This window comes from Syngnathus leptorhynchus, chromosome 5 (genome assembly GCF_054491065.1).
Source record: "Syngnathus leptorhynchus isolate UIUO chromosome 5, UIUO_Slep, whole genome shotgun sequence".
Taxonomy (NCBI): Eukaryota; Metazoa; Chordata; class Actinopteri; order Syngnathiformes; family Syngnathidae; genus Syngnathus; species Syngnathus leptorhynchus.
The window spans coordinates 12,983,308-13,008,558 of record NC_141199.1 but is presented as its reverse complement, the minus strand read 5'-3'; the positions used below and the strand labels follow the sequence as shown (position 1 = coordinate 13,008,558).

The 25,251-nt window shown below is 40.6% G+C and overlaps 1 protein-coding gene across 8 annotated transcripts in view; it reads right to left on the bottom strand.

Annotated features, from left to right (window-relative positions):
* Positions 1-25,251, bottom strand: part of LOC147057014 (receptor-type tyrosine-protein phosphatase delta-like) — a 143,612-nt gene that overhangs the window by 102,359 nt on the left and 16,002 nt on the right. For 7 of the 8 annotated variants that reach the window (XM_085911165.1, XM_085911169.1, XM_085911172.1 and 4 more), the window contains exon 3: positions 13,853-13,961. The gene's annotated coding sequence lies outside the window, so the exon portion shown is untranslated. Of the gene's footprint in view, positions 1-13,852; positions 13,962-14,084; positions 14,203-25,251 lie in introns of those variants that run through there. The other variant, XM_085911166.1, reaches the window with a different exon arrangement.

The following is a 25,251-nucleotide window of genomic DNA, read 5'->3' as shown; positions in this document are numbered from 1 at the left end:
CCAAATCGTAGGTGAACGCAAATTTAAAAATCAATCCAAAATGCACGAACGATCACAAAAAATAAGCAAATATCCTATACACAAGCAATACCCAGCTAGCTAGTGGCCATCAGAGTGCCGTCAAACCATACCAATAGAATATTTGTGTATTATGAACATCATCATCTTTACCTTGCCTTACAACTCTTGACATTCCACCTTTAATGAGAGGACATATCTGATCTGCCTGATCCAGATTGGAAAACCGCTTGGGTGAGATCCTGCTCGATTTAGTGTATGTGTGTGTGTGTGTGTGTGTGTGTGTGTGTGAGTGACCCCGTGCCCTAAATCCTGACAGCAGGAGCCAGTGGGCCAAGTGAAGGCCAGAGGACCCCAAGGTGCCAATCACAGATGGCGAGTGACAGACAGGTTAGCCACCATGGCTCTCACATTCCCCCGCATATGCACACAGTGTCCCTCTCAGGAGCACCCTGTCATTCTCCCCTCTCCTGCTGTCAAGTCAGGTTGAAATTGCACAGTAGGTGAGCTGGTAGGTGTCAAGATTCATTTGTTAAACTTTTACAGCAGCCTTTCCAAAATGTACTGTAAGGTCAGAAATGATTTCATAGGTGTCAGACTGAAATGCTAGAAGCTATTTTAATGATTGAGAACAGGTACAAGGGCAAAGGGCTGTTTTCGTTGTTATTGGGCAGCCACTGAAATAATTCAGGATTGCAAAGTAAAACTGTGGCAGGATTTATATATAAATATATATATTAAAAAAAATCTGTCATAACTCAAAAACTACTTCTATCAAACTCGAAGGAGGCCAAGGTAAAAAATCATTACCATTTGGTGGAGATCCATTTTTATTTTCTTATCACTTTTAAATCTGAACATTTGTGCGATGAATAATGTTTTAACTTTTCAAATTAAAACCATCCAGGTTATAAGTACAAGTATAAACATTGAATATATTTCACCAACTTGGATGAAGGCTGACAGTCTTTGAGCCATGTCTCTCCTCCATTTGCTTGACAGATGGAAGGATAAAGTCTTTATTTACCGCTGCCAAGTGGTAATGTCACCGTTCTTTTGTTTTCTCCTCAATAGAAATGTTGTCATATTTTTCCATTCATGCACATTCACCCCACAAGCAGCAATATTGAATTTGTCACTCTCAAACAGGAAAATAATTAATTATTCCAACTATTTGTTACACAACACAAACAGTGTTTGTATGACACAAAATAAAAATCTTGTCCAACGAGCTGTACGGCTAAATAGGCTGCCTGTGAGTTTAAAATGCCACAGCTCTGGAAAAAAAAAAAAAAAAAAAAAAAAAAAAAGACAGTTGTAAATGTGAGATTCAACCAAGAAAAATGGGATGGATGATCAGAAGCTTTAATGAGCCAAGTCAGTAGAAAAGGCTGCTGACAGAACTCGGGTGAGGACTACCACCAATATCAATTATGTACGACCTTTAAGAAGACAAAAATGCCAAAACAACATATTAGTTGATACTGATCTTTCGAGAATTTATCATGGGTTTCGTTTTGTTGTTTGGATTACTATTTGGTTTTGTTGCATGTTGAGCATTCCGCTAAATAGTTTTAATTCTACTGTTAACCTCAGTGGCAAGATGCATACATCTTAATGAGCTGGGTTTCTTTCAACATAGCTATTAAAGATTTTTATATTTTAATCATTACAGAACTGGAGGCACAAAGTGTTGTTTTATAGTGGACGTTTTTCCCTATAATATTATTTAATATGAGGATAAACGTTCTCAAGTGCTGGGCAAGTGGCGTTTTAGAGGCATTCAAGAAGGGGTCTTCCTGCTCTACTCTGCTAAAAATACACACCTAATTCTAATTTTGAATACAAGCGGAATCAATTTGGAAGGAGTGAAGCACGCAATATGATGTCATGTAACACAACAAATGAAATGTGCAATACAAGTATTGAAATAAGTCTCAGGGTTAGAAATGGGAGGATAACAAAATGTTAGTCAGTGTGTGTATTTTCTACAGTATAGCAGGGCTTTTTGCCAAATGTCCTACTAAATTATTTTAAGAACTGTCTGAAAAGCGCTTACGTGTCAGTTTACTACCTAATTGAAATATTTAAAAATTCTGGGCAGGCATATGTCGTTATATCCTGTTGACGTAAAGTGCTTATTTATAGACAGTCGCGAGACCGCCGCAAAGCAGCAGACGAATGATTTGTGCAAACTGTACTTAAGGCAGTCAGTCTTTAAAGATGGATGGTACCTCTTGGGGCCATAAAACTGTGTCAATAATCTATTAGAGGGTTAAACATATTCATTGCAACCCAACTTGGCTGCAAGTTGAAGTCGTAAAAAATGTCCAGTGCTTTACGGTTGAGAGCTTTGAACAAGAATGTGACGAGATCACAAATTGGTTTGTGCTTGTTGCAGTTTTCACCTGGAAACTGACAGCAAACTTCATGTTAGTAATGTGTGAGCCCCCACTCAATAGTAAGAATTTTTTTTTTTTTTGTTCTAGGCTCCGAATACAGTTACAAATTGTATTGAGATTTCCCTGGAAGATTAACAGTAAATGTATCCTATACCATTAAGGGAATTGATGGAAGCAACACATTCAGAGGCTGATTGATTATGAGTGTCATGGGAAAGATTTGATGATGATGTTAATTAGGGCTGAATGATTTGGAAAAGTTATCTAATTGTGTCCCCCCCCCTGTAATTTTGCGATTATAAATTATTGTCATTATTTTTTGTCAAAGTTTCTTTCTTGCTGCATTTTTTATCAAACAAGCAATAATTGATTTGTATTACAATAAATGATTATGACACATAAATGTGTTAATCTTACAGAAAGAAAAAATCAAATAAAGCACAAATTCATACGAAAGACAGATTATTTATCCACCTCAATTAAAACTGTTAACTAACTAAACACTCGACTTGCGGCTAGCCCTTCACTAAGAAATCAAATCTGTGGCTCTTTCTCTGCAAACATATAGACTGTACTTAAGTACTGAATTTAAATAAAAGAAATTACAATTCTTATTAAAAAATAAACCAATTGCAGGTTGTTTTTTGCTTCTCCGTTGCAGCCTGTATAACTTTGGAGATAAAATTATAAGATTATATTCACGAGACGGTGATTATTATCTCAATTAAAGTCTTGTATGTGCTACTGACAAACATTGAGCGGTGTTGTATATCAGGCATTGTCCTTGTCATCTTTCCTAAATGTCCAAAGTGTCCTTTACTGTTTCTTCTCCCACATTCTCAGCTTCTCTTCCCCTCCCTTCTTCTTCATCTCTCTACACCCTGTTCCATCTTCCATCTGTTTCCCGCTTTCATGGCTTTCCTTACGTCTCCACACCTGATGGAGATGGGACCCAGCCGTAAATCTTCTCAAGCACATCCACCGCAAAGCAGAAAAGTATGAGGGAGCAAAGAGAAGGACCGAGGAAGCGAGAAAATGAAGTAAGACAAGGGGGAGGGGGCAGGGCGACGGACGGAAGAAGTGAGATGTGGGTGTCTGGTGCGAAATTGTTGAGGAAAAGAACGACAGGATAGGGAGATAAAAAAAAAAAAATACAAACAGACATAAGTCCTGAGACCCGGGGATGAGCGTCTGAAGAGACAGACGGTGATGGAGGTGCTAAAAGAGCGATGGAGGCAAAGAGACAGAAGGGGAAGGGAGATAAAGACACAAGCTTCCACATAACTCACGCACACGCTCTGTCAAAGCGCACGCAGCAAACCACAGCGAGATGAGCAACATGATTAAGAGTTCCCCAAAGGGCCCAACACATCCTTCCCGGCCCGCTACAGAGGGACAAGTTAGTGGATCGCCACTCAGCGCTCGGGGATTAAGATATGTGTGTGTGGGTGTGTGTGGTTGCAGTTACACTTGCACCCAAATTTTCGTTTGTTTGCAATTTGATTAGTTTTTTAAAGAGGATAAAGAATAAATGCCTGTGAGTCACGGATGATCTTTTTGTCTGTCACAATCTTTGTGTTGCATTAAAATATCAAATTCAATCTGTACGACATTTATTTATAAGGATAATGTTTACATTTTCAAATCGCCTCGCCGCTTCTGAAAGAAAGATTTTGGAGAGAGAGCGAGAGAGAGAGAGAGAGAGAGAGGGAGAAAGAGAGAGACAGAGAGAGAGAGAAAGGTTGTTACCTGTGTTTGCAGCAATAACCCGGACCAAAACACTCCAATAGACTCTCACAAGCCCCCTGCATTCATCTCATTGCGTATTCTATCCCAATCTTCCTCATAAAACATTACGCGTCTTTAGCTTTAACCACCGCACGACATTTTACGCCGGCTGCCTTTATGTTTAATCCACTCTATCATGTGCATCTTGATATTTTTGCTCCAGATTGGTGTGTTGGTCTCATCTGATAGGCCGTCATCCTGAAGCAAAGCCAAAGCAAATAATGATGCTACCCATTGTCATGCTTCCCAGCTGGGAAAAGATTATCTTGCAGAAAATGAATTGTTTGCTTGTCACCAATCAAAACACATCTAAGTTCTACTTTTGTCTCATCTGTCTTAAGAAACGGCTTCCCAAAGCTCTGTCGGATTCAAGGTGTGTGTAGCAAACAGGACGAGACGTTCCCTTGTGCAGATCTTCTCTAAAGACTACTGTTCTAAGACTATTGCTTATATTCTGTGGGATTGCACCTGCCTGACTTGTGAACTAAATCCACCTGTAAGCACATTCTGCTCATGTTCTACGGGATCAGCAGTATAAATCAGGATTTATCACTTCTGACATTGCTGGCAGCGTGCTAACAGTAGGGTCGACGACTTTTCCCAGCCAGTGATTTACGTTATACTGTGATAACAACTGAAGGCCGCGGAGGCTTGTGTGGCTCGCTGGGGAAAAGGAGAAGGTACAGGTGGGCTGGCTGCAATCTGGAAACCCTCCTCTCGTTGAGCCTAATTTGAACAGTCTAGCAGCAAACAATATATTTTTTTTCTTCATAAGGTTTGTCTTTGTTCTGATTGCATTCATTGCCATATACTCAAGTATAAATAAAGTACATTTATTGTATTCTCTTCTGGGTGACACAGTGAATGAATCTTTCCTCTTTGATTCACAAAATTAGCTGGTAAACAAATCAAGTCTAAATACTCAATCCATTTTATTAAAAAAAAAAAGTTACAATTAGTTTCCATTTCCAATTTCGTGGACCACTTACAATACCTCCTTGCGGACCATAGGTTGACAATCCCTGAACTGGACCAAATACAATTATGGCACTTTCATTAAAATACTTTCTGTGTCTTATAAAATATACAACGGAATAAGGACAAGACAGCATGATTCATCTTGTGACATTAAGTATACAGACTCCACTCCGAGGTCAGCTTGAGTAGGTAGAGTGTGTATGGCCTGGAATGACGGGGCTGAGATCTTATTAGACTTATTGAAAGTAGATTTTTGCGCTCTAGGAAATTGAAAGAGTCAGGAGGGCGCCAGAGGTAGACAGGTAGATGCTCTGGGGAAAGGGCTTAGTGAGCAATGAGCAATGAGAAACAGAAGAAAGACAATGAATTCACTCGAGACTTGGAGGGCTGGGTAGGAAGAAGAAAAAAAAAAAGACAGTCCCAGGAAGACGCAGAGTCATGCAAAAGCGAGGCTTGTGCAGTGACATCACATCATTTTACTCTCTTGTGTGCAATGTGAATAGAATTAAGAGAGAGCAATGCACCATCGACCCAAGTGGGAGCTTAGTGGTACTCTTGGCTTCTAACACTTTGCTGTTGTGGAACTGTACCTCTACCAAATGAGTTGGTAGAGTCATGTGTGTTTCATCAAACGTACATCTTGTGTGGATGTGCACATAACCAAGGCTCGGGTTCTTAATCACACCCATCTGAGTGCGAGGAGCTTTCATGTCGTCTCTCTCGCTCTCTCAAAGACATACACGTGCACATCTACACAAAGCATCCCCCTCATGCCTTCTGTTCTAAATTTACACCTAACATGAGAACAGGGGAATGGGGGAGGAGGTAAGGTAGGAAGGCGAGGTAAGGAAGGACGGGTGGAGAGGGAAAAACCGGCAGCGTAGGCCAGAAGATGGTGGGTGGAGGCGTCAGGGGACGGGCGGAGGGAAAGTGCAGAACACCAGACGGGGCAAGGAGTGCCAGTGGGGACGAGGAAGAGCCCAATTTATGAAGAGAGGAGCCAAATTTGATTTAAGCAGATCTATATGGGGGAGAGAAATGTGTGTTTGGAGGAGGTGGGGGGGTTCAGATGGAGGAGGCGGAAGGACAGCGGTATATTAGTCAAGGTGTCCAGTCTACGTATTGCCTGCTGTGCAATACCTCCCTTCTGATTTACTCTGCCGAGTGACTGATGAGCGTGAGGACGAGAAGGAGGGATGCGGAGATGAGGAGAGGAGGGAGGTCTCGCAAGGAGCGTTTAGGCCAAATTAACGGCGCCTCATAAATTAGACTAACAGCCCGAGTGGAGGGGCTGTAAAATGTGTGCCGAGATGTGTTCACATGTGCATGTACGTATGTGAATGATGACACGTCAAGAGAGGAGCCATTCGGGCCGGCACCAACAGATTACTGTCTTGATAAAGTAGAAATATCGAATCTCTCGGTGGCGCAAACACAATCTCGCTGTGATTGCTGCACGTAGCCGAGTGTGTTCGGCCGCGGTATAAACGAAAACAGCGGGGACGCCCAACACACCCGAGATGTGGAATGTCACTTGCCATTCGTTTTATTTCAACCATATGTTACCACAATATTTCTCCCAAAGCTGTTTATATATCCAGTGTTAATGTTAACCTTTTTATATTCTTTACTTACATCTCTCAATTTTATGTATCATTTGTCTTTATTAGAGTTGATGGATAATTTACTGAAACATCCAAACTATAAATAGCTACCGTTATTTCCGGACTACTATAAGGCGCGCATGAATAAAATTTGAGCCAGCTAAAATTCACAGAAAATCCTGTATTGTTCAAATATAAGCAACAATGGTCTATAAACTGTAGGTGTTTTTAATGATCCTCATTTCTATTATTTGTATGACCAAAACAAATCGTCTTACAAATATCATAAAAATGCAGATAAACCAGAGGATTTAGGGCTGCATCATTGTCTGTTGCCCGCAAAGACAAATTGTGCATCAAATTTATGTCATTACTAAAATTGCAAATTGTCTTCACTTTAAGAAATCCTCTTTTTACAATATTAGAAAAGTTTCCACTAATCTGTTTTGAAAAGGAATTATTTGTCAGTTTGTTTTGTAGCTTATACGATATATAATGTGGTGTTCATACATTTATTTGGGTTGACAGTCATAATGGAAAGTGTGACTACGATGCAGCCCGCGACAAAAATACGCTTGACACCCCTGGTTTAGGGTCTTTCTACGTAAATATCGCCCGTTGCAGCAAAAGTGAGCCCCTTTGCCTTAAACTTTGAATATCAGGAAGAAAACACTTATCAAGAATAACATTCAGACCCACTACGGCAGTTTTACGGTTCTTTTAATCAGTCATCTGAACTTTAATGGGACACTTGAGCTCATACCGTGCTGATCATGATTTTGGCACTGCTGTGCCGCCGGGGAAACGGAAGTTGGCGTGCACATGTACCATCTTTTTGACGGGCCATACGAAATCACTGAAAATATTGACTTCATAAAATAATTAATACAAACCACTTGATGGATGGATTAATCGGCAAACGGGATTTTATACTGCCAAATATCGGAATCTGCATCCGCCTAATTAAAAAATCCATATAGGTCAGGCTCTAGTTTGAAGTACGTCGGTCACATGTTCATACTTAACATACTGATTTCTTCTCACATCTGCCAGCGACGAGAAAGCAAAGCTAACATTTCAAAGGTCTCTTAAAAGCTGCCTTGAAGCTGACTTAAAGAAGGGACTCATGATTTGTTCACAACATTCCAGATGGTTAATTTCCCTAACAACTTTGTGGGTACGCCAACTGATAGAAACTGTTTGGAAAAGGGCAGGTTCTTCGGAAAAAAATAAAAAACACTCCAAGCATTCTCCAAAGTAACATAACACTTGATGTGTAGCCAAAGAAAAGGATGATAACATGCTTTCCACGAGGAAACGCCTTCACTGCTGTTCTATATTCTTTTCTTTTTTTTTTAATGAATTAACATTCACCTATGATAAAACCTCTGCTATGGAAACTTCCAAATTAATCTCGTGGGTCTCTCACTTGCAGTGCTTCCAAACCACATCCACCACAGCTTTCGACACAAAGGGTCCAGATTGGTTCTGAATCACGTCAGCGTTTGTCAAAGTACATTCATATGACTACACTTCAAGCACCTCTCAAACGTTACGGCACAATTAGCTCATGCAATTGAAAGGTGAAGACTGCTTTCAAGAATGAAAACAAAAACACGAAATAAAACACCTGCAATTTCCATTTTCAAATTCGGTTTAACTACAAGTCAGCACCTCCAATTTCACTCCTCATGAGGACTTCCACTTGCTTCACAGAAGGACAGATCCAAGCACATTTCACCATTATATGCAGTCGCTTTCATTATACAGAACCCAGAGTTGCAAATTAGTGAACCATGCTAGAGACTGCATGAAAGCTCAGGTTTTAAAGATTAAAGGCAAAAAGAATCACCAAATGTTCATATTATTTCTAATTCTATGTATATCTCTCCATTATGGAGCTCAAGTCCAAAAAAACAAGACCAGCATTTAGGTACATTTACAAACCGTGACCCCAAGTCTTAGCCTTTCTGTCTCACCAATCCAAAAAAAGGTCCATACTATACAAATCCCCAATCCTTCCTTCTACACAATATTTATGTTGTTTATTTACGTGACAGAAAAGTGAACTCAGAAGTCGGAAGTGTGTGCTGGTCACTGACTGATTGCAGCTGACTGAGTGAGATACTACAAAGGCGCACACACACACACACACACACACACACACACACACACACACACACACACACACACACACACACACACACACACACACACACACACTAAAACAGCGCCTCCACACACACACACACACTGATGTCGACACTGTGGAGTTGATGCTTGGAGTGATTAAAGTGGGCTCGCTTGTGAGTGTGTCACCTGGGTGCTGCTGTATCTTAAATCAGGACAGTGGGGCTCAGATTGGGTATTGACTGGCCGGCAGAAGTCTCCATCCATCACGCTGAGAAATGACGGTAGGGACGCCACCCTGAGGTAGCCGCCATATATATTTATACAACTACACGCGCTGCCGTATAAATTCCCCGCGGCTGTCTGAGGTGACTCGAGGTTAGATTATGACATGAAGCGCAATGTAAATTGCAGGATAAGCAGGTAGAGGAAGGAGGGGGGGCGGGGTTCACTTTGTCACGACAAGTTGCTCATCTTGCCATGGAACTAAAGATAAACACACGCTGGAGAAGACAACACCGAGATGATAAACACGGGCTGACAGCGACATATGCTCGAGTCTGCAACGCTTACGGTATTAGAAAAGACTTCCGTTTGTGTTTGCGTTCTGTTTTCTCTCACTTTTAGCGACACGTACACACATGCGCTTTGTCTTGAGGGCCCGAGCAGCATCTTTTTGACTGTGTGCCTAATGATAATAAATGAGCCATCATGGGTGGGAAGGGAGGCACTAAGTCATCCCCTTCATCGACAGGAGGAAGACAGGGAGCCCCAAGGTCACCCCGGCGTCAGCATCGCTCCCCCTAACGACCCCTCCCGCTTCCCCCCACATGCAGATACATGCACACACAAAGAACACAGGCGGCGGCGACCACCCTGGGGAGAAACGCCGGAGCGCACCACGCCGGATGTGCCTTTAAGTGTGAAAATCTGACACCTCCTCTTGTCTCTTGAAAACGAGGTGAAGCCTTCACTTTCATTGCATTTTGGCATTGGAAGCGTCTCCATAAAACTAAATGCCGTCGAGTTGTTTCTCCTTGCCGGGGGCTGCATGCTTCTGTGAGTTTTGAACACTTCTCTTGCTCAAGACTTTTGAGTTTTTAGAGGTGTGAACGCGTTGCAACTACCCACCGTTTCACCGACGGAAATAAAGAAATAACTTTTTTTAAATGAGGGGAAAAGATGAGACAAGAGTCAACAAGCTGAATGTGTGCTGCGCATAAGCCTAAAGGGTCTCTCCACGCACAGATTTAGAAACCAAGTTGTACTTTTGCTGTCATTTTTAACTTTCATTAAGAGGGGATAAATCACTTTGAACAATCAAGTGGCAATGACATGCTTCTTTTACCACCAATGTGATGTAAATCCGACTGTCAGTCGTTGGAAAAGCTCATGTCAAATGCGTTTTTCAGCACTTTCCTGACACGAAATGACATCTCACACTTCAACCTCATCCTAAACAGTACGGTAGCTGACTTAATTGTTTTGGGAATGATTTGAATTCATCGAGTAAAATACACAACATGGATGGATGGATGGATGGATGGATGGATGGATGGATGGATGGATGGATGGATGGATGGATGGATGGATGGATGGATGGATGGATGGATGGATGGACTCTTTGACCCTAAAACAAACATTGTATTTCCAAATTCATATGTCCCACAAAAGATCATATTTAATGTTAGCTTTCCCACCAAAGACTATATAATGTGTTTTTAATGAGCTGCTACACACACTCATGAGGAAGAAGGAAAATCACAACTAGAATCTTCCCGCCACTCAGTGCCATCCAAATGTTGCTAATGCCGCACTAAAAATAAACTTTTGTGGGACAGAAGTCATATTGGAGGTGCAAACAGGAAAGCAGCGCCTTCACTTCCAACTGTGGGAATTCTTTTCACCCCCACAATGCACGCGTGTATGGAACGCACACACAGGTTGAGACTGGAGCTGTAGAAAGCTCATTTGCACCACATTGAAATGCATCTCAATTAAAAAAGAAACACATCGAGGTGCCAGGGGAGGTGAGAAGAGAGAGATGTGAGAGAACGGGCGGGTGGAAAAGGGTGTGAAACAGATAGTGTGTGCCTGCGTCTGAGAGCAGTACGAGAAGGGGGTTAGAGCTTAACTGTACTTGCCAGGAAGATGGAGAGAGGAGAGAGAAATGAAGGTGTGTGTGTGTGAGGGGGGGGGGGGGGGGGGGGCTGGTATTTGTGTATTTTTAGCCCCGCCCCCCCATCTCTTTTTGGGATCAATCTAATTGGAAAAAAAGAGTTTGAAGGTTGGCTAGTGAATCCTCACTAATATCAACCACATTATTGGTGTTGGTTAAAATGGCTGTCATGATTTCTCATTTCAAGTCTAACCATAAGTGCGGATGAAAGTCACAGAGTTGGGAAAATAACGTTTCATTTCCCCTAATTTATTCGTCTTACTGACAAGTATACGTCTATGCTTGCAACTTGGTACAAATAGTTTTGAGAAGGTGCTTTTCTGTTGCCAATGCACAAATCAAGGCCAGTAAAGGCACGCCTGGATGAATTTACTATGGCGGAGTGAGTGAGTCTTGACCTTCATCCAATCAAACATTGTGGAGATGAAGTCTCCAAATGTCTTTTGGCCATAACAGGAGTACGGAATGGTGTTGCTGTGTGTGATGTCATAAGTATGCATCTCAAGAACAAACAACAACTGCAAGAAAGAGGGAACACACACACACGCACACACACAATCTGTCACACGGAGGGGGGAAAAAAAAACTGATTTAGCTTTGTATGCCAAGCATTCTGCATGGACTGTCATGTTCTTCAGGCTGTGATGATTCTGCCAGCCTGCCATCTTCCCAGCAACACCAAACACAAGCGGCCCATTCTTTCTTTCTTTCATGCTGTGAGTATCACAATTTGGCACTTTGCGCTTTAACCCCGTGTTTGCCTCTGCCGCGTTTTAGTAACTTGGATCTTATTTATCAGCAGTTCTGGCCGTGATGTAATCAACATGCCGATCATATTAACACCGCATCGGTGACATGACGTCAACGCGTCTCCGTGAAATACAACATCTCATTTTCACCCGACAGAACCCCAAAAAAAAAAGGTTGACAAAGGTCGATGGCGTTGACATAAAAGCATCAGGACAAATTTGAAAGTGAACTAAACAAAGAGTGATTGTTATGTTAGCTTTACCCCACATGGATGGAAATCGAGTGGTCGGCACAGCCAGCGCTGGAGGCCTCCGTCATTATTGAACAAGGTCACCGTGACCACTGAGCTGCACAAAGAAACACCTGATCACTATATCAACAGATGAAAACTGAATAAATACATTCCTTTTTGGGATGCTGAGTGACCTCCTATTTTTTTTCAAAATATATTTTGAAACATTTTTCCCCATTGGAAATACCCAAAATAGAAATGGGGGTCCCTGTTATAAAACCTGGATATGTTTTAAGCAACACTTTAACATTCCTAGGTTCATAAGAGCCATAAAAGTGCATTTGTCTGGAAATTTGATTCCAAATGTATGCAACCTCGGGGGGGTTTCCAGAAGCCTGTCTGGGAAATGTGCGGCTTTCTAAAACATCTTAATACAATGGACAATTTAGAGCGAAAGACGTCAATGGAACTGTGATTTGTGAAATGATTGATCAATGTGTCCCCATACAAGAGTCCAAATAGCGTATGCCCGACTAAAAGAAGCCATCCGCATAAACTTCAAGCTGGTGACAAGCATGTCACAGCCCAAGGAGTCCGTCAAGTGAACACCCTGACAGTTAAATAATAATATAAAAGAAAAACTGCTTACATGGCTTTTCCCACTTTCTGCCATACTTTTGAGTTTGCATAATCTCTCTCCTCTTTCCACTCTTTCTTGCATTGAATATATGACTGAGCAAGAGCACACATGCATCATAAAACACATCAACGGACTACCCTGACCATCTCTTTCCTGTGTGTCTTTATGACCACTCCATCTTTGTTTGATGACTTCTACTCATGAGTCTTTAACAGGCCCCCCTTGGCCTGACAAGAACCATGAGTCGCCATTAAAGTTGAGGAAGGCTCTTATTAATGCAAACGGTGGCACATCACCAGCTAATCGGCTGTGGACAGCAAATGTGGTTATGTGGGAGGTGAGATGCCGGCGGATGGTGTGTGGGAGAAGAATGTTTTAGCTTGGAGGAAGTGTGAGATCGCCATAATAGACAATCTTAATTGATGAACAGAAGACAAGAGCTCCTCAAAATCCGACGATGTTACACTACACATGAAAACATGGAGTGAACAGCTGAGGTTGAAGAACAAGGGTGTCCAAACTTTTTACACCAAGCGTCCGCCTTCAGGACAATCCAAGAACTTTGACACTTTGATATGCTTTTACATTTGAACACAAATGTAATGCTCCAAGCTCACTGAATTCATAAAATATGCTATGGTATGCTTCAATCCATATGACTTGAGTGTAAGATTTAATTTAGGATACTTTTTTCTGTCCAATTTAGCTCACAAAATTAGTAATACGTGCGTGCTAAATTTTCACAATATGAGATTAAAAAAAAAAAAAGATCGCATACGGCCCACAGGCTGGACTTGAACAACCATGCAGTAAAAAACAAGATAATGTCATAATTTTAAAGCCAATTAACAACGGGCCCTAAGAAAAACGTAACTTCCCTGAGGCACCCCCAAAAATATTTCTTTCATCTCAAACACCCTCCTAATAAGCAACACTAACCAGACAACACTTGACGCGTATTTGTTTGTTCGTTGACAACAGTGAATTGAGTTGAAGAGTTGACGGATGCATTTTATACACGTCCAACTTATGCGCAAAACATGCACAAACACGATCTGTCAACTACTTTTGCATACAATACAAGCTGTCTCAAAAATAACAATCAAAAAAATAAAAATAAAGTGCGCTCACCGGAGAGTGCCAATGCGTGCACGGTGCGCGGAGAATTCCGAGGAGTTTTCAACCGTCTTTCTTCGCCCTCAAGTTGAAGATAAGCAGCGCTCCCACAGTCCCGAAGCAACTGCAAAAAAAGAAACGAGGAAAGGTGAGCGGAAGAAATAGCGCATCCTCTCTGGTAAATTACACACAAGTACATAGAAAAAAAAAAAGGGACGGGGGGGAGGGTGCATCCATAATTACGCACGTTTAGCGTACTAATTGACATCCGTGTGGTGAGATGGAGCAGAGAAGCTGCAAATGGACCGGGCCAGGCGGCAGCTGTCAGACTTCACTTCACACTGGAGCTGACGATGTGTACCGAGATAAGCGCACAGGAAGGGAGGGCGAGCGAGCGAGCGAGCGAGCGAGCGAGCGAGCGAGCGAACGAGAGAGAGAGAGAGAGAGAAAGAGAGAGAGAGAAAGAGAGGGGGGGGGGGGGGTGTGAGGGGAGGGGGTGCAGAAAACATAAATCACGTAAAAGTTGCTCAGGCTGATAAAGTAAGTGGGCTGAAAATTTAAAGTAAATCAAAACTATGCAGGAAAGTGATTTGGTTCTGTATTTGATGTGCAAGTCAAAATATAAGTGTGACTTGATTTTTTTTCTTGGGGAACTGTTATGGAGTATGATAAATATAGGATGACTCTTGACCATTCAATGTAACTTGTGGGAACTGCTGAACTGAACCATTGAGTTGAGAAATAAGATAAACCTCAACAAGGGGTGTTAAAAAAAAGAAGAATGTGAGAAGACAAAAACAAGAGTAAACAAAGTAAACTGGAACCCTTTGGTGTATTTTACTGTTTTTATTTCTTGGGCTTGGTGTAAACATAAAGACAATTGGGCTGTTTTTCTCGGATTTGCCCCTTTCCAAACAAGGACTAAAAAGGAAGATGTTCTTACGGCTGATGAGAATAAGAATATCAAACGTGATTAATATTTACAACCAAATTATTCATGACCTTGTGAACTGTAGCAAAATGTAGCCAATCCAGCCTTGGTATGGGTTTTCTCAGGTTACTCCGTTTTCTTCCGATATTCCGAACACATAAATAGTAAGTTAATTCAAGACTTTAAATTGTCCGCAGATGTGAAATGTTCAGTGCAGGGTGCACAGTACCTCAAAGTAGACTGACGTTTTTTCACGACTTCAACTTTTGACAGTGGTCGCCTTATTTTTACATTTTTTTCAAGAATGTTACCCTAACCAACAAAGTCATGCCTCACAAGTCCATATTTGATTGAAATGATATATGGTGCTAGTTTGACTCTAGAACAGATGATTTCAATTTTAATTGTTTACTACTGGGAAACATGTTTGGAAATATAAAAAAATCTGAAACAGATTGTGTTTAATTTAAGAGGCATTCCCACTTGGCATGAGAAACAGCAAGCTGTTGAATGCCTAATATTTTGTTGGATTTTTCTACCATTCCGATTTAATGATTATTGTTTCGAAATACGTTAACAATCTGTTCTCACAAAACGCATCTCCTTTATCTCCCACATCACAAGTAGTATAAATAGTTTAGACAGGAGACATCGGTTGGAAGATAGATGGCACATCTGAAAAAAGGTCCAAGTTCAGGGTCAGACCCAGATGTAGCTTCTTGTGTCCATAGATAGAAGGAGAACAGCAGCAGGAGAAAGAGGAGAAGGAGAAATCTTTTCATATCTCATTCCTGACTTACTGTATGTTCCGTCCATCTCACTTCTTTAGCTCTCGCTCTGTGTCCCTCTATCTTCACTGGCCTTGACCTTTTATCTCAAATGTGTCAAATGTGTTTTTATACATTACAATCGTATCGGTTTGCTCCCATTCTAGGAGTGTCTCGTTTGTTCGTGTGCACAAATGTCCACAACATTCTGCTCTCTATTTACAGACCATGTGGGATGGATTGTGTGTGTGCGTGTTTGTTTTGGCATGCGTGCAGTCCCTTTGTATTCGTGCTTTACAACTAGCACAATTTCATTTATTTTCCTCCAACTTCCAAATTTCATGGCCATTTTTTGCTTGCTTTGTTGTCATTTTTTTTTTAAGGCCGCACTGATACGCTGTATCAGTTACGCTGTTTCTGTCATGTCTGTTTTTGCGTATGGTTGTGGCCCGCCCCTTCCCTGTCTTATGTTCTCCTACAAGCATGAGCATAGAAGAACACCCGTTCTGTTCATCCGACATCATTTCTGTCTTTTGTCTTTGGAGGTGTGACCATGAAATCTGGATTCATGTCCCACCTGAGAATTAACTGTAATCTTGATGAAATCTGTATGCCCACAAGTGAAAGACACAAGGAAAAGCAATGTGAAAAAGACATGTCCCTGCTGTGCATGAATCAATGAGTCAACTCGATCATTTTCAGAAGTGATTAATCAATCAGCTCATTCGTATTTCTCCTTGCGAGCAGTAAGGGCAGTCAGAGGAGATGTCATTACTTGTCAGCTTTTTTTTTTTCCATTATTATTTTGACACACTTGATGTTAGGTCTGTATCAACCCATCAGATGCTGCCAAATAGTGAGCCATTAGAGCCTTGGTGTCAAACTCAAGGCCCGGGGGCCAGATACGGCCCACGACATCGATTTATGTGGCCCGCGAAGATTGCATAGATTTTGTGTCATAACAAAAATTACAAATTGTCTTCATGTTTGAAAAATGTTGTGAATGTATGACCGTTCATCTTTTTAAACCGTTTGAACAGTTTTTACTAGTTTGTGATTTCAAAACTAGTAGCCTACAGTGTATGTATATAGAAGACATCATAATGGCCTTCAGAGGGAATCTATGATTACAAAGCGGCCCACAACAAAAAAATAGTTTGACACTCCTGCATTAGAACCTTCTTTTGTTTTCAGGGCTACTGTATAACGTCCTAGCTGATTGGCTACTGAGCTCAGCAATGTATGTATGAACATTGGAAAACAATTAACGTTGTAGTGAGGCCGATTCTTCTTCTCTCTGTCTTAATCATCCATCCCTTGGGCTGTCTTCATTAAGGTTCGCCAGTGGAACTTGTTTGGTGCTATATTTTTTAATGCTACGACAAACCAGCTCAGCAGAAAAGCACAGCATATTATTCACAGTGTGTGTCTTGGCTCTGCACCATACACTGTGGTATAGTATTATCATTTGGGCGGCCATTTTTTTTTTTGTGGTCCACCCACCTCCCTGCATGCGCCTCATCATTCCGCATTTCCTTTCTGTCATCCTTACTCTAAATTCTCGTCCTCAATAAGATATGAAGGCAAAAGTGCTTTCATTCACATTGTGTTGATGTGCTTACAAGGTCTTTATTGCGTGTGTTTGTAAGTTGGGCTGACTGTGCATTGTGCGCGTTTAAGTTGTTTGTGTGCGGCAGGAAATTCATAAAGTAGGCCATACCGACCACCCAGGGGTTTCAAGGCTCAGGGGGTACAGCGGCAACATGGTTTAAAAAAGGGAAGAAAAAAAAAGTGCTTGAAACACATAAAGAGTGAAAAAAAAAAACCACACACACATGCGCAAAGACATCGCTCTCTTCACATCATGCATATTTTCCCAGAAGCACTTCATCACACGCACGAGATAATAAATTCTTTTTCCGGCTTGATAAACATCAACATTTCATGTACACCATGTTTGCCCAGCTTCTGCTGGTGCCCGCTCATTTTCTTTTAGCTCACGACTCGCCTCGCTGACAGGCGCAGAGCGATGAGGCCCGCACCTTCTCGCCATTGATCCATTTCAAAGTATAATGGATACGAATGGGATCGGCTCGGGTTGCCTTTAATTTGATCACAGAGGCGACAGTTACACTCACACGGTTGAACACGTCAAAGGTTGTAACTTATTTCATCCCTTTCGGGTGCCGGCTGCAAATCATAACGTGACGTTTGCCTTTAAATTGCAAACAATGACAAGACATTTGTCTCTTCTTCAGAAAATAAATGTTGATATTCATTTATGAAAATACAAAGATTATTTTAGAACAGATATTTATCAACAGGCAGCAGTATCCTTAGAAATCTCTGCTGGTGTTTGCATTTTCCAAATTGTTCCTTTCTTCAACATTCCTAAAAGATGGCAATGTCCCCTCACTGGCAAGCTATTTATAGAACAGCCCAAGCTAAAACATCTGCCAAGGCTATGAAACAGTAACTTTCTTATTCTATTGTCTTTTCATTTCAAATGTACTCTTTTGTCTGAATTGTTGTTTTGATTGGCTTGCGCTTTCTTACTTTGTGTTCTGACTTTCACAGATAAGACAAATCATTTTCTTTTTCGTTCTACACCGTGACAAAACAAATTGCTTTGGGCACAGTTTTTGAAACGATCATTTCATTCAAATTAACAAAATCACCACAGGATGTTGTACTTTATTTACTGGCTTTCTTTGTCCTCTGAACATACATCAGTACTTAACTTTTATTCATTCGGCAACTGCATATAGCAGCAAAATTCAGAGACATTTATCATACTTTACGTTTTATTAAATCGTCCCGGAAGAGTGCTTATTTAGGGAACCCAATTAAATGTTGTCCGTGAACATTTTTACAAATATATTTTGCATGAACTTTAAAGATCTGGCAGGTATACTCATTCATTAAATATAAATTAGTGGGAAAACTTTTTTTTATCAATTTGAATTTATACCAGTTGAAGTATTTGTGGTCAAAAGGTCATTTCATCTCTATATTTTGTAAATCCATTTGGTCAATATTTTCTCTTCGCTTCACAACTCTGCAATAAGCAGCATTTATTTTCTGTTTTTATGTTTGTTTTTTGAGATTATTTGCTTTTCATCGAGTGATGCCTTGCACAAATCTCTGGGTCATTACCGCAGGCAAATCTCAGAGGCAGTCATGCTGTCAGGAGACAACATAGTGCAATATGTGTATAGTTGCTCTCCAAACCCTGCCAAGTTATTAAAAAAAAAAAGCACTCTCTGCTTGTGCATAAATAGCAAGTGGCCAAGCATGAGAGGAGACTTCAGAGACAATGATTCATTCCAGTACGCCATCTAAGAAACGAGAAGAAGAGGAGGACTGGGAGCGGATGTTCACGTGAGGCCCTTCCATGTAGTTTTCAACATTATGTACGAAAATCTGTCAATTCTCAACCGACCTTATAATTCTACTTCTCCTTGTTTATTGATATCCCAATTAAATAAGATAAGTAGGTTCTGGGGAAGGGATGAATTGCCGAGAACTCGCCGCGGGTTGTACTATTTGGAATAAATAAATAAATAAAACCGGGAGGATAAAATGTGATACAAACACTTTCAAACAGCAGTGAATTGAAAAATAATTCACTGGGTGACCACCCGGGAGCTCACCTCTTGTTTTAGCATTAACTCAGAGCGTGGCTGCAGTTAAAGAATGAGCAAAAAGCTGACTGTGTGACACACAAGGTAGAGAGGGAAGAACGAGCACGGCCATTGGCCCACAGAGATGTTCTCACCTAGTTGGAGATGAGTCACAGTTTGCAGGCGTTAATTAAGCCAATGGCTGCATAAAAAAACTCAGAGAATGAGAGCAGCTGTCTGCACATTTACATTTCACACACTACATGTGTGTGTATGTGGGGCGGGGGGGAGTGAAGATAGGGAAAGACACGAAAGTCGACAGGGTGGGAAGGAGATAAAGGGGGAATTTCCACAAGAAAGGAAGTAAAAGTGGAGATGGACTTGAAGGTTTCAAAGACTCGAAAGAGAGGAAATGAAGAGAGAGGAATCAGGGCAGGTGGTGGGGGGGTAGCTGAAGATGGTGGGAGGTGGTGGAGTGATGCATCGCTTCATCTGCAGCTCCAGTTGTGAAGATGAGGTTCCCCGGGGATTTAAATACCGCAGACTCTTTCAACCAAAACAGCTAAACACACAATTACCTCCTAAATGGTCAGTCACACTGCTGAGAATTGATTCTAATTCATTTCTAAAGTATTTTTTTGCGAAATAAATACTTGAGTCGTGGTAGTCAGGGTAGTCGGAGAAGCAGAAGTGTCAGCTGTCTCACTTTGGTGACCCCTCCCCTACCTGTTCAAGAAGAAACTTTCTGAAAGCATGTGCAAACAATGTAATACTGAATTGTTGAGAATTGTTCAATGCTTTAAGTTTAAGGTCAAAAACCTTTTAAAGGTATCTTGAAAAATGTACATGCCATAAAAACATTCTACCTTTGGCTTGTGATGTGTATCAGGGTCAAATTCCTTCAAGGTGATTTCCAACTTGCACTCGATCTTAAAACGCAGTTTCCAGAAGCACTTTAAAATCAACCTTATGATGTGTTCTCCATCAAACAGATCGGGTCATTGCTTTTTTTGGGCCACGGTGTTAGCTGATCGTGAGGGGAAGGCCAATGAGGTCGTTGTGTCAATCACAAAGACGCTGTTCATGGCAGGCAGGTGGCTGCGGCGGGTGGCGCGTTTGGTGTATGCGTGGGTTTCAATGAAAAGTCTCCTTTAGTGCTCTTCACAGAACTGGCTCTCAGATGAGGGAGAGGGACACAAGTCGGGACATGACTTGATGTTGGGTTTTACATGCTTGTTGCTAAGTGTCTGCCCAAAACATGTGGGGACTATACGCCCCCCCCCCACCACCACACACACACTCTAAACTAAAAAGGTAAATGAAGCTTCAAATTTGCTTCATGAACCAGTTGTAGTATTTCTGGGCTCCTCTAGATGGCACTCTCTTTTCAACGTTAGGTTGAAAGTAGACTGATTTGCCATTTCTTAAAACACTCTTCAAAACGACAGTGCCATCTAGAGGAGTCAAAAAATACTTCAACTGGGACAAATTGGAGCAAGCAAATTGGAAGCTTCATTTTTCCATCAGTACAAAACCTATTGAAAAAAAAGTAAATAATTAAATAAAACTACTAAAACATGAAGGATCAGTGGAGTACAGTTCTACACAAGTGGGTTAAGGAAAATGTTTTTATTTTCTTTTGCGTTGGATTATCATGTCTTCAGTTTGTATTTTATCTCATATGTTCGTCAAATCTGGAAATTCTTTATTTAAAAAAATCCAGTATTCCATATAGAGAGGTTTTATTCATTTTCTTGATGTGATAACAGAGATATACCGGTTTCAGCTTAACTTTTAAATGTGCGGTGTAATATTTGCATATTCAAATGTTCACTTGTGAGTTCAAACAAGCCCAGATTGAATGTGCATAACATCAGAAATTCCGCTGAACTTGTCCTTGTGTAAGATAAGGTTGTACAAAATACATTTGTAAGACATAGGAAACTTGGAGTTGGCTTACATCGACTAAGTTCTGTAGGTTATCAAAACCTTCCTCAATCAATTACAGCAAAGTCAAATGTGTTTATAAAAAGAAATAAATGACAGAAAATACGGAAAGCCAGTATCATGATTCCCAGCTTCTCAAAAATACACCTGCATATAATGACGTGTACAAGATCTTTATAGAAATAATTTTCTGTCCAGATGAACCAGGCTAACAATAACAACATCAGACCATAGCCGGAAATCAGACAATGAATGAAAATGTATTTTAACATGTGGCAATGTGATTAACAAGCATTTACTGTTCAACTTTCTATTTTTTTTTACTGTACACAATAATAGCACGGGATTCAGTCTGATATTTGGCCTCTCTCAGGTAGTTATGGTAGTTATGGTAGTCAAAAACCAGTAGTCAATATATTTCTGGAAGGGTCATGCAAAGTGCATCCACCGTACATTGCACATAATGTCCTGCATGGACTCCAGTGAGCGAGTCCATTATGTAATCACGATGAGTTTGAAGGGAATAAGTCAGCTGTGTTCACGCCCACAACGGCGCAAATGTCCATTTCTACTTTTGTGTTGTTAATGTCCATGATGAACTCTTTCGGGTTTTAATCACGCATCAAGGCTGTACCGATACTGTGCTCAGAACATGGTCGGATTGGTAATGGAAACCCCGCCAACAAGGCAGTGTGTTATATCCATTGCATGAAATTAGTCATTTGAAAACTAATTCCAACGAGGTAAGGGTGGGAGGACCCATGTTGTGAATCTGATAACATTTGATACGCAATCTACGTCTCCAAAATCTATTTACGTCTACATTCACTTTATTTGCAAGCAAAAAAAAAAACCATGTCGTTAAAACTTGATTGCTATTCGAGCAACACGCTGTACTGCTGTTTGAATAGAAAAGATTCCAATGGTGGAAAAGGGCAAATGAAAAATTAAAAAAAAATAATGAAACGGGTGCATTTTTGTGTAAAACTTTTAAAGACACTAGATATTCTTCTAGCTTGAAATCATGTTATTTAGATACGATCGTGAACAACAGTACATGACTAGCAGACATTTTAAATGAATGACCATAACCTTTGAGGACTTTGACGAATGTTCTTTTTTCAACTCTGTTCATCATAATGATAAAAGCCCGCAAACATTCGAGGAAGATGTCTTATGGGAAGATGAATCATCTCTTGAAATTCATGCCCCTGTTGTGTGAGACAGAGTGGCCACATTTAAAGTTGTGTATCCCTCTACAAGAATGAAAAAATAAGGACATTATTAATTGCTATATAGTTATATAATTTGTCCTAAAATAAAGATTGAATTGTAGAGCATAAATGTTATACTCTCAGGCAATTAAATTGATTAATCCCATTTAAAAATGAATGATGAATCAATAATTGATACTAAATCTTTCAGATCAGCAATCTAGCCAAGTTATTTTAATGCATTGTGAACAATCTGCCATATTTTATTTACCTTAAACAAATCCGCAAGTTTTATGAGGGGGTGAAACTTGTGCATGCGTACATCTGTCTCACAGCGCAACATTGGCCCAGAACTGTCTCATCATCTGTGCACACAAACATCGACTCCTAATGTTAATGCGGTTTTCCCTACATTTTAGGCTTCTCTTGCATTTGCAAAGAGGCTTTCATTTATTTATTGACAACAGCCGATACTGAGCTACTCTTCTTATTCAACATTTTTGCAATAGTTTGATAGAAACATATTTGGATTGCTTGGCAAAAACGTTTTAGCATTTTCTGGACAATCCTACTAGTAGCATCCCTCATTTGCATTAAAATGGATGAGGTGGTGGAGCCCACTCCAAGATCTCCCCTTCCCGATGATGAAGTCAGATGAAGCAGTCAGGGACCACCTTAACCCTCCCCGTTCCAGCTCACCCGTGATACTGAGAATAAAAAGTACAGAAAATGGATGGATATTTTTAGGGTGAAATACTTCCACTTCAGGGTTCAAATTGAAATAGACAAAATAGGAGATAGCTCCACGGCCTAACAAAAATAGCGATTACTTGCTACGTAGCATTTAACGCTCCAGGACAGTTTAAAAGCCAGAAAAAAATGGAGCTTTCGCCTGAAGAAAGACTCGTTTGGGCCTCCATTAAAATGTTCCTCAGGTTCTCTAATCGTTACATCCACAGGGCATCTGGAGGCAAGAAAGCAGGCGAAGACTCAACACTGGAGGCAAGACAACAAGTAGAAAGTGGTGCAATTAAGATGAATCTCATTAGATTAGGATGTGTTACACTTATTGGACAGGAATCGAGATAATTGGCATGAACAGTAGTATATATATTCCTGTGTATGCGGAAACACTTTTTTTATGCTTGGTTTTGACAGATGTTTGTGGAAATATACTTTGATCGAAACACCTCATTTAGTGTTGTTTTGTACATGTAGCCTGATTCCTGAACTTGGCTATACACTTACACAAAAAGAAAGCATTGTTATTTTTCAAACACTCATTGATTAAAAAAGAAAGATCTCATCTCACCTCAAAATATCTTTTGAGTAATTAGAGTGTTTTGGTTTTTGCACAAATAGTTCAAACTTTCTTATGAGAATGAGCTCCTCAATGTTAAAATGTTTTCTTCTATAGCAAATAAATACAATTGTTCATCTTCTACTAAAAGAAAAACAACAAATTGAGAGAAATATTTTCCATATCTGGGTTTCCTCACATCATCTTCATTTGTCTTTTTACTTGAACTTGAAACTCTATGTCAAACATGTATTTGTGTATCCTACAAAGAAACGTGTGACATGTTGAAGCTGTCAGCTCCCGATGACTGCAAATTAATTGCTTCTTCACTTTTTATATGTAGATGAAGTGCAGCGGACACACACATCAACACATTTGGTGATGGTGACACGCTCTCATCCATACGTGAACAAACCGGTGTCAATATTCCACAACGGTGAAGGGAAAGTGAGCGATTGCCTAATTTCTTCAGAGGAATGCTAGCGGGAGAGCAAGCGAAAGGCGAGAAAGATGTCATCCCTCCTCTGCCGGCAACGAGATATAAATAGGAAGTAGGTTCTCTTAAAAGTGCAGATGAAACATGCTTTGTTTGCGCACGTTGCTGCTGTAATGCAGCTTTGAATTCTGCAGTGAGCACAAGAACTTCCTTTATGCTTCCCTCAACCCCAAAATAAAAAAGCCTCCTCTGAAAATTCTGACCTACTATTTGACAGCCAATCAAGACGTGTGGGGCCAAAGCGAAGATTCATGGGAAAGATGATTTCGTTTTGAAATTTGGGAGTTTGTGACATTTTTGGCCCTTCTCCATTTTGTCATCAAGATGATAGATAGATAGATAGATAGATAGATAGATAGATAGATAGATAGATAGATAGATAGATAGATAGATAGATAGACTACAAAATGTCAACACGCAATTTCCTCTCGATGCGGCGTCGTTTCATGACATAATTTCATAATTGTTCCAAATGCGTATCCTGACTGTGACAAATCATTTTCCTGATTTGCTCAAAGTAACTGCATGATTGACACTTGCCAAGGCAAAGTGTTGTATTTGTATGTGGTGCTCTAAATAGAGGAAGCCCCCTTTGAAACAGAGGAAGTTGTGGGACGTAATGAGGTATTATATTCATGAGCAGAGCTTTATAAGCGTTTTCTTATCATCTTGTGTATGGTGAGCTAATCAACATCATCCAGTGTACACAGTCTTTGTTCTCTGCGTAATGCATTCTGATGGGTTCAAAGGCCCGGGAAACATGGAATGAGAACGTGAGACGAGTGAGGGAATGTGTGTGCGTGTATATGTGTGTGTGTTTGTGTCTTTGAGCGACTTCATGTGTCAGGAGACCAATTACATCTCCAAGTTGCTCTTCAAATGAGGCACAGCGAATCACTGCCCTTGCCTGATTTAGCTTCCGCGAGAATGAAAACAAACCTCGGCGGTGTGCAGTGCACATACGTCTACAAAACAGCACTTTTTTTGCGTAAAAAGTCCAGGGCTCATTTTGGCGGACTGTGTGTGCTGTTATATAAGCTTTTTTTTTTTTTTTTCCTGCAATGGCAGCTGTTTTGCTTAACGGGTGAGGATGTAACAAAAATATTGATTTGGGACAAACAAATAGCTGCCAACTC